This window comes from Zosterops lateralis (genome assembly GCF_965231275.1).
Source record: "Zosterops lateralis genome assembly, chromosome: 2".
NCBI lineage: Eukaryota > Metazoa > Chordata > Aves > Passeriformes > Zosteropidae > Zosterops > Zosterops lateralis.
This window is the reverse complement of record NC_139763.1, coordinates 100,915,470-100,925,876: the sequence shown is the minus strand read 5'-3', so window position 1 is coordinate 100,925,876 and position 10,407 is coordinate 100,915,470.

Below are 10,407 nucleotides of genomic sequence, written 5' to 3'. Positions count from 1 at the left end.
GGGGGGGGTTAAGGCACCAAGAGGAGTCTTCACACCCTATGTAGCCCTGAAATCCCATTTCTCCCCATCCCTAGCAACTGCAGCAGCCTGCCCTCAGAGCAGCATCTGTGGGCATACTGGATATACTGGGAGCACTGGGATGGGAGGAGAGCAGGGCAGGAGGGCAGCACGGCTGGCTGTTCCCAGCTGGGCTAGGACTGCTGTGAGTCATGTAGGATCAGCAATGTTCCATTAAACTGTAGCACTGGTATGGACCCAGGGCCAGATGCTGGCTCTGGGGAGGCACAGGACTGTGCTGCCTTCTGGAGCATCCCTGTCCTCCAGGGAAAGAGGAGACACAGTGGTCAATGCAGGTGGCACATGGGGCTGGGGTCCTGCCCACAGAACAGAGATGACTGAGACTCAACTGAGCTTGGGGGACATGGCCTGCTGGACTGACCTGCTGGATCTGTGAATGAATTGGGGTGTTATTACTCTGGAGCTGCTAATTCAAGGTACACTGACAGCTCTAAATCCCATCAGAAATCAATCCATCTGCTCTTCCGCTCTGCACTAATCCCCGCAATGGCACCTGATCAATATCCCATTTACTGCTCTGTGGTTTTCCCATGGATAAATCCCACCCAGTGCCTGGGACAGAGCTGCAGTGCCCAAGTGGGACAGGGGATGCTGCAGGGCAGGGAATGCTGTGGGACAGGGAATGCTGTGGCATCACTCGCCTGAGCAATGCCAGGCATAGTGGTGGGGGTGCCAGGGGGCTCCATGGCACCCAGTGGGTTCATGGCATGGATCTGCTGGGAGCAGCAGGAGAGTTGAGAATGTGTGGAAGCAAGGAAGAGCTGTGCCTGCAGCTGTTGTGGATGTGTGTGAGTGTGTGTGTGCACCACTGTCACCCCCAGAAACACCAGCATCCAGTAGGGTGGGATCCAGGATCCAGGTGAATCCCTTGGTCCACCACAGGAGCCACAGCCCAGAATGATTTCAGGCTGGGCAGGGATGGGAGTGTTCTGGCACCAGCCCCTCTGTGGGGATCCCTTCCAGAGGTGCCAGCTGCAGAGACCTGGTTGTATCAGGCCTGGGGCTTGGGCTATCAAGTGGGGATACAAAGTGGGATATTCAAAATGGGGTAACAAAGGGATGAGGAAGGGATAAGGAAGTCCTGTGCTCTTCAACACCTTTATAAATGACTTGGACACAGGACTGGAAGTTCAGACTAAGCAAGTTCACTGACAATAAAAAACTGTGAGGGGCTACTGACAAGTTCAACAAGGATTCTGCACCTGGGATGGGGTAACCCTGATGTATGTACAGACTGGGAAATTTTTTGCTGAAAAGCAGTGTTGTGGAAAGGGACCTGGGGGTGCTGGTCAACAGTAAGTTGAACGTGAGTCACATGAGACACACCCGTGTCCTAGGGGGGCATCAGGCTGAGTGAGGGAGGGGATTGTCCCACCCTGCTCTGCACTGGGGCAGCCTCACCTCCAGTTCTGGGGCAGTTTCAGGCATCAGAAAATAAAAAAAGACATTAAGCCACTAGAGAGAGTCTAAAGGAGGGCAACAAGGGTGGAGAAGGGCCTTGAGGGGAAGCCATATGAGGAAGAGCTGAGGTCACTTGGTCTGTTCAGCCTGGACAGGAGGAGACTGAGACAAGACGTCACTGCAGTTACAACTTCCTCGTGAGGAGAAGAGGAGGGGCAGGCACTGATGTCTTCTCTGTGGTGACCAGTGACACTCCCAAGGAAATGGTCTGAAGCTGTGTTGGGGAGGTTTTGGTTGGATACTAGGAAAAGATTTTTCACCCAGAGGGTGATTGGACACTGGAACAGCCTCCCCAGGGCAGTACCAAGCCTGACAGAGCTCAAGCAGCATTTGGACAGTACTTTTGGGCATGGGATGTGACTCTCTGGGATGGTGTTGTGTAGGGCCAGGAGTTGGACTTGATGCTCCTTGTGGGCTCCATCCAACTGAGCAGATTCTGTGGAAGGATGATGAAGGGATAAGGAAGAGCCCAGCCGATTAAGTCATACTGCTGATGAGTAAGTGATGGAGCCCTCAGAGGATCTCTGTGGAGACACTTAGAGCACGGTGGGGGCTGGGGGGGCCACCAGCAGCCCCCCCACACACGACAGGGCTAATTGGGGGGGCAAATGGGAGGGCAGAGCCCTGCTGACCCCACTATGGTGCTCAGGTCCCTGTGGGGCTGAGATGGCTCTTGGCTCTGTTTCCATACCTCTCTCCCAATTCTTTGGCTGCTTTCCCAGCTGGCTCAGACAGTCCTCATGGACAAGCTCTGGCCATGGTGGCCACCAGCATCTTCAGCCTGGCTAGTGGGAATTCATCTCCTGAGTTCCACACAGCCCATCCCATGAGATTACCCTGTGTGGGCAGGGACAGAGCACACCCACACCCTCAGAGGGGTGAGGGAGAGGGGATATACATGCAGACAGCCTGCATCCAGGGATTAGCCTATGCCATGGTGAGAGCATCCAGGGGGACAGTGTGCATCCAGGGGGACAGCATGTGTCCATGGGGACAAACTGAATAGGCACAGCATGTATGCAAGGGGGACAGCACGTGTTCATGAGGACAAACTGAATCCAGCGGGACAGCATGTATCCATAGGGACAGTATGTGTCCAAAGGGACAGCGTATATCCAAAGGGACAGTGTGTATCCAAAGGGACAGCATGTATCCATCAGGAGAGTGTGTATCCATGGGGACAGCATGCATCCACAGGGACAAATGTGTCCATGGAAACAGCCTGAATCCCAGAGGACAGCCTGTGTCCGTGGGTGACAGCCTGAACCCAGAAGCACAGCATGTGTCCAGAGGGACAACCTGCATCCAGGGTGACAGCATTTATCCATAGGGGCAGTCTGCATTCATGGGACCAGCATATGTCCAGAGGTACAGGTGACATCCATGAAGACAGTATGCATCTGGGGGACACCCTGAGTCTGGAAAAACACTACACACCTGGGGACAGCACGTGTCTTGAGGGAGAGCAGGTGCCTGAAAGGACAGCACGTTTACAGAGGGACAGCATGTTTACAAGGGACAGCACGTGTTCCTAAGGACAGGGGTTGCCTGGAGGGATAGGATGTCTCTGGAGGGACACATGGATTTTGGGGAAAGCATGTGCCAGAATGAGAGCATGCAGCAGGAGAAGGGACAGCAGGTGCCTGCAGGACAGTGTGTGCTGGGGGTACACCAACCCCTGGACATGCAGTGCCACACCACTATTCCAGGTGGCCCAGCAGCAATAAGGAAGATCCCAGCCCAGCCCAAGCATATGGAGGACAGGAATTTACTGCCAGATTAAATAAAAGATGAGGAGATGACATCCACTGGCTGTGTCACTCTGAGCTGTCCAGCTGCAGGACACGAGGACTTGGCCACCAGCTCTCACTCGTCCCTGCCACTCTCCTTGGCCTGTTATTTAGGGGTGGGGCTGCTGCCAGGTGACAATGGAGTGTGGTGCCACCATGAGCACCCAGGGATCTGTTCAGAGAGAGAGGAGGCCTGGTTCCCACCGGCTTGGAGACCCCAAAGAAATGTGGCACACAAGGAATAGGGTCCCTGTCCCTGCACTGATACCTGATCCTACAGGATTCTCAAAAGTAGGCATGAATGATTGTGTCACTTAAGAAAGGGATGTTCCAAGTCCTGACTCCAGGGATGCTCTATGCCCTGTTCTAATGGGTGCTTCAAGCCCAAATCCCTGGGGTGCTCTGAGCCCTGATCTCAGGGGTGCTCCATGCCTCAATCCTAGGAATGTTCTGAGCCCTCTTTCTAGGGGTGCTCCAAGCTCTGGCCCCCTGAGGATGGTCTGAGTGGTGATCCTGGGACACTGAGCCCTGACCCCAGGATGCTCTGAGCCTCTCTTCCATATTCCTCTTCCAGCTTCCCACTAGTATTTCCAGGATTTTCCTCCCCACTCAGTACAGCTCTCCATGGGCATCCCTTGGCATCTGGATGCTTACTGCCATTGTCTCACCTGGCACCTGCCTGTTCCAATTCTGCCTCATCATCTCTTCTGTTAGCAAAGCAATCACTTCCCAATTTAACCTGGATTAAAACAGTATTGCTCACTTGCTTCCTTGCTAGTTCTCTTCCAATTAATTTGTTCCTCGCTTTTATTTCCTAATTAATTCTTCAGGCTCTTTGGCAAGGAAACAACAGCGGTGCCCAGGGTCTCAGGAAGGGATCAGGATTAATTATCCCAGTGGGAACAAGCAGAGGGGAAGTGAAGGAGGGGCTTAGCCCAGGATGGGGACATGGATCTGGGCTGAGCAGTATTCCCTGGACCACCCATAAGCATCCCATACAATGGAGGGCCATGGGATGAGGAGCCCACAGCTTACATAATTTCCATCTCCCTTGGAAATATTCATCACAGGAACAAAATTCTCACAGAAACCAATATGATGCCTCTGCGGGGGTCACCCTAGGGGCAGGTTGAAGTGGGGGGCCAAGCTCTGCAAGGGTTAATGCACAGTATAGCACAGGGTGTTGGAGCTAAAAATACCGCGCCTTTCTTGGGATTTGCTCCAATGACTCATTCCTTTCTGTAATTTATTGCTCGTTACATAATCACTTTCATTTTCAGCTGGAGAAAAATGGAATAAGTTTTTTCCCATTTTCTTCTCTTTTTTTAAATGAAAAGGGCATTTTAGCACATGAGCAACAGCCATTTTCCCAGATCTTGCTGGCATCTTCCTGGCAAAGAACTGGCATGCTGCCACCAGCTCCAGCCTTCATCCAAAGACTCCTAAGAGCGTGGTGGGCTCTGGGGTCTGATAAAGAGGGAATGGGGAATGAGAGGCCTCTGGGTGCTGGGTAGGCAGAGCACCCTGGGTGCAGCTCAGTGGGAGATTCTGGAATGGGATGGGATGGAGGGGCTGGATCCACCCATTGTGCCCATTGCCCAGCCAGGGTGAACACCCCCTGGCACAGCTGCAAGGGCACAGCTGTGTCCCAGCAAACCCAGGGCTGCATCCCAGTGAGCCCAACACGGTGCTCCAGCAATTTGAGCACCGTGGCCCCACAAACCCAGTGCTGTGTCTTAGCAATCCAAGGGCTGCATCCCAGCAAGTCCAGTTTGGTTTCCCAGCCAACCACTGTGTTTGCTGCATCCTAGAAATCCCAGTGCTCTGTTCCACAGTGCCCAGTACAGTGTTCCAACAGTACCAGTGCCATCTCCCAGCAAATCCAGTGGCATGGCTTAGCCAGCCCAGTAGTTCATGCCAGCAATCCCCTTGCTGTATGCCAGGGAGTCCAGTATCATGCTCCAGCAATTCCAGTGCTACTTCCCAACAAACCAAGTTCTGTGTTTAAACCCAGAACTATGTCCCAGCAAACCTAGTACAGCGCCCCAGCAATCCCAGTGCCATATCCCAGCAAACCTGGTGCTGTGTCCCAGCAATCCCAGTGCCATGTCCCAGCAATCCAAGTGTCTGCCAGCACAGCTGCCCCCACCAAACCAGGGCAGGACACTCCAGTGGGGAAGTGGGGGCTCTGGCTCAGGCCCTGGCTGGGACTGGAACGATCTTCTGGCAGGGAGGTGAGAACCCGCTCTGCCAGCTCCCCTGCCATCTCCACAGGAGGGCCAGGAAGCCTTGTGTTTGGAGCTGCAGCCTTGGAATTAACTGTGCCAAATGTTTTATTTGTGTAGAAACGCAATTATGTTAATTAAAGCATATCTGTAATTACAGCACTTAGTGGCCTATAAGTGCACAAGTGACTCTGGTGACTTCAGAGAAGCTGGAAGGCTGGAGGGTGGCTTGGCCTCAGCACCAGAGAGCTCTGTGGAAGGGTAACCCCAGTGCCTGTCCACTCTGCCAGGGATGGTGCAGTGAGATGGGATGCTCAGTACCCACAGTGACATCCCAACCAAGCCACGGTCCTGCTGCTCTGGGAGTGAAGGTAAAAAGAAGAATATGCTTCCAGCACCTCAGGGATGAGGGAACAGGAAGAAAATGGGTCCCTGAGGTGGACAACAGTGCCTGAGCAAAGGGGGTTTTCCTGGTTCTGCAGGCGGCAGGGGCTAAAGTGGGTATCTATGAAAAATAGGGGAAAATAAATGGGAAGCAGAGAAAGATGACAGCTGGAGCAGCAGCCAACCAGCCCATGAAACTGGGATCACATCCCACAGTCTCCAGGCAAAGGGAAGGGGGGAGGTGGCATCTGTCTCCACCTCAATAGAACCCTTGTTGTGGGCAGTGTGTTATGAGGGGCATAAGGACCCCAGAGGGAATATCTGGGGCACAGGAGAGCCTGGAGCAAGGGAAGCAGCAATGGTGGGACATGGTGCTCTAGCGTGGAGCTCCAGGATCCCCACACACCCAGACACCTTTCCTCCATCACCAGAGCAGCCAGCCTTGCAGGCCAACACCTGCCAACAGAGTTTTCCATCTTCCTCAGCCTCCAGCAGTAACAGAAAATTCCTGCAATTGCTCAGTCCAGAGCAAAAACATTTCATTGGAGCCAAAGGATTTCACCCTGCACATCCACAGGACAGATTCCAGCATGGGCACATGTGGTTGAGCACCCTGGCATCTAGAGGCAAGAAAGGCAGGGATGGCTGCTGATGAGCTGCCATGTTTAATTTGAAGCCATCATGAGCCCTGCACAATTCCAGACCTGCAGAACAATGGGCAGGTGTCACTGCCGGGCAGTGACAGAGCAGCTGGCAGGAGCATGGCAGGAAGGGGGCCGGTGGCACCAAAGCTTTGCCGGGTGGGATTTATTTGCTGAGCAAACGTGTGGAGGCTGTTGATCCGGCTGCAGAAGGCTGAGCCCTGTTTGCTCGGCAAACACGCTGCTCCGGGTGCTCCGCCCTGGAGCGTCAGGTTCTATGCAAGCAGCTGCCCCCACTGCCAGGCTGGGAGAGCAGCTCTCGGGGCTGCCAGGAGCCACAGGAATGCGGCTGGCCCTGGCAAAGGGGCTGGAAAGCCTGGCAGCCCTGCAAGGCTGCAAATCCCTGTCCACATTGCATGGCAGCCCTGCAAATCCCTGTTGTATGGCATTCCTGTAAATCCCATTCCTTATGTACAGCGCCCCTGCAAATCCCTATCCCCACTCCACAGCATCCCTGAAAATCCCTGGGGCTGCCGGCAGCAACAGGAATGCCACTGGTCTCAGTGATAGGGCTGGAAAGCCTGGCAGCCCTGCAAGGTTGCAAATCCCTGTCCCTACTGCATGGCAGCCCTGCAAAGCTTTATCCCTATTGCATGAAACCCTTGCAAATCCCACCACCATGGGGACCTCCAAGCAAAACCACCAGCACCCCAAGGGAGCCAAACCAGGCAGGAGCATAGTAAGGTGAGACAGAAGACACGCAGTTATCCTGAATCCCTGGGGAATTATCCTTGGATAAATGAAACACTACAGATGCTGCCAACTCATCTTTCAATTAGTCCATTTAGTTGATAACTAGAGGAGGAAAAAAAGCTGCTGCTGATGGTGGTTCATCACCTACCCTTTTTTTTTTTTTCTTCCCCAGCATTTTTTTTCCCTTAAAAATAGTGGGAATAGAGCAGGAGCCAGGAACATGCCTGTGCTTTCCGTGCCCCACGCTTTCCATGAACCACAGCTCCTCAGGAGCAGGGATCATCTCCCAGGCAACACCACAGATTTCTAACTGGATCCTCCATCTGTGAACATGGCACAAGTGGGAGCCACTCACTGGGCCAGGACTTCTTCCCAAATGAACCAAATATTCCCATGAGTGAGTGCAGCGGGTGGAAACCATCTGTGGAGGGAGAAGAGAGGACACAGCTCAAAGCTACTCATGCCTTGGAGGCTCATCAGGGTGAGAGTGGCTCTGTCCAACGCTTTCAACCCTTTTCCCAGAGCTGAGTTGAGCTTTTAACTTTCCCTAAGAGGAGGGGAGGGAGCAACTGGGGATGGGAATTGGCTGTGCAGACTGCCAGTGGTGGGGCTGGTGTGGCTACTGGGGGAGAGATGGAACTGGCAGAAAGATGCAGGTCAGCCCTGGGACAGGCATGGAGATGCCATATGGAATATGGAAACAGAATTGTTGAGGTTGGAAAAGCCCTCTGAGACTATCAAGTCCAACCACTCCCCCAGCACTGCCAACCCCACCAATAAACCAAGCCCCTAAGTGCCACATCCACAAAACTCTTAAATCCCTCCAGGAATGGGAACTCCATCGCTGTTCTGGGCAGCCTGTGGTACACCCCTTCAGGGAAGGAATTATCCCTAATATCCAAACTAAATCTCCCCTGGTGCATCCTTCTCAGTTGGTCTCTAGCACAGCCAAGATCCAATTGGTACTGGGACCAATGCCGGAGCATGTCAGGCTTTTAATCCTCGATCATGCTTTCCATTAATTAATGGCTTTTCTGTGGTTGAACTGCTGGCTCCAGCTTCCCTGCCACACCATGCCTGGACAGAGCCCTGGTGGGACAGCTGGCAGCCAGCTGCCACCTGAGAAGAGTCCCCAGCCTTGTCCTCTTCCTTGTGTCACAGTCCCCATGACAGGGCTGGTTCAGGAGCCAGGATCCAATTGAGCTGCACAGGTAATGATGGAAACAGGGTTCCCAGAGTGTCACCATGGTCCCTCCTGGGAGCACAGTGGTTCTCTGCTGTGCCTGCAGATTTGGCGTTGCAGGAGGGAGGGGACTGGGGGGGACATAACTGGTGTCCCCCTGCCCACGCTACAGCTCTCTGCACTCTCAGCTGGCACATGGAGCTGGCTCCAGGCTCTGTGCACAGCAAAGCACACCATGCCTGACTCTGCACTTCTCACCAGCCCACGGACCTGCTGTCCCTGTCCCTGCCCGCGCGGCGGGGGAGAGGGGGTTCTCCAACAGCGCCAAGCCCCCACCTTCACAGAGCCCTCCATCTTCCCCAGAACAGCATACCCACACACCCCTGGAGCCAGCTCCCACACTGCTCCTGGGGGAATGAGACCTTCTTGCCATCCCTGCATTCCCACAGGAGCAGCACAGCGGGACAGGTGGCTTCACCTCCTTGGAGTGGGGGAGATGGTCACAACTGGATATGGGGGTCCCAAGGACATTACCCAGAACTCTGGGTTCCCAAACCATGTGAAGCTACTGGCACTGGTGGCCCCTCTGCCTAGTCTGCAGCATGGCACAACACAGCAGGAATCACATCCCAAGGAGTTCCAGGTGTGATCTGATCTGATCTGGTGCAACAGGTGCCTGACAGGGACCCATGGCCATTCCCAGGAGTATAATTCCCCTGGAGACAGTCAGACCCAACAGCAGGCCCCCTAAACCTCTTCCTAAGCCTTGCAGGGTTAATTTATACCCCGCTCCCACTGTGGGCAACTTGTTTCCTGTGGCATCCTCTGGAGGGAGAGCTCACCTGGCTCTGCTGCTGCATCTGGGGTCTGACCAAAGGAAACCAGCACCCAAAAGGTACCTTAGTGCCTTAGTGCCCTTGGGCTGATTTTGGGGAATGCTTGGCCCTCAGCAGTTTGGCTGTCCACATGGACACTTCTCATGCCTCAAGACCTGCTTTGTCCACAGCCAGCACTGTTTTTCCACACTTGAGCTTTAGCAAAATACTCCAGTTTGGGGGGTTTCAGCCAGCAGTGTTGCTGACTTAGCATCTGTCCCACTCTCAGTGGGGCCAGGACAGGTGCACGACAAACCCAAACCACATGAAAGGTCCCAGAGAGCCTCTGGGTTGACCAAAGGGTAAAAAACATGGATGGGAAGGCCACAAGGCTGTGCTGATGGGGAAAACGGAGCATATTCTGTGGAGGGAGAATGGAGCACTGCATGCCTTTGTCCCGGCAGACCCAACAGTATTTCTAGTCTAGAACTAATCCTAATGCTAGTCATAGACCTAACCATAAACCCACGCCTGGCCATAGCTCTAACCCTAAACTTAGATCCAGCCTAGCTCTAAATATAAACCTAACTACAACCCTAACACTAAACTAAGCTTTAACATGGATGGTAACACTACGCAGCAATATAGTTCTAACCCTAGCCCTAAATCTAATCCTATGCTAATGATAACCCTAAACCTAAGCTTAAATCTAAACATAAGCATAAACCTAAAATTAGTACTACTCCTGATACTAACCTGAGTCTTAAACTTAGCCATAGACCTAATGCCAGCCCTAGACTTAACCCAAGCTTTAACATTACTCTTAGACCTAACCTGACCCTAAATCTTTTACTTTAGCCCTAGACCAAACCTTAAAGCTAAACTTTGCTTTAGCCTTAACCTTAAACCTATCCCTAACCCAAACACTAGCCCTAAACTTGATCATAGCCCTAAACCCAGACTTAAATTTAGCCTACCTGTAGCACTAGCTCTGACCCTAACCCTAACCCTAATCTTAGATCTACCCCTAACCTTTGCCCTGACCCTGACCCTAATCATAACCTCAGGCCCAGCTTC